Raw genomic sequence first — 411 nt, 5'->3', positions numbered from 1 at the left:
AAGTTGAGAAAATATTAAAGTTTTAAATTTGTGTTGGTTTTTTTTTTTTTTTTTCTTTTTCAATACTCTGTTTTCTTTTCAAAATGTTTGTTTGCTTTTAAGAATAAATATTTACTATTTTATGACTTTAAAATTATATAGAACCTTAAGAAAAAGAATCATATCAACATAAACTATTCCTTTTCTCTCCAGGTTGAGCCACTGAAGTATAAAATCCATTATTTTCAGAGATCTAGTACTAAAGTGGGACAAGGGGAAAAGCAAATAGAATATTTCTTGAGTTCCCTTTGTGTCTGAAATGTCTTGAAAGTCAGGTACTGCAAGTAAATGAAGCATGTCTCTTACAACGTCTCTGCATTTTTCTGCCAGAGTGCTTGATAAAGCACCAATAAACATAATTGCCTTTGCATA

This window comes from Anas platyrhynchos, chromosome 1, assembly GCF_047663525.1.
Source record: "Anas platyrhynchos isolate ZD024472 breed Pekin duck chromosome 1, IASCAAS_PekinDuck_T2T, whole genome shotgun sequence".
In the NCBI taxonomy this organism is placed as follows: Eukaryota; Metazoa; Chordata; class Aves; order Anseriformes; family Anatidae; genus Anas; species Anas platyrhynchos.
This window is presented reverse-complemented; position numbering follows the sequence as displayed.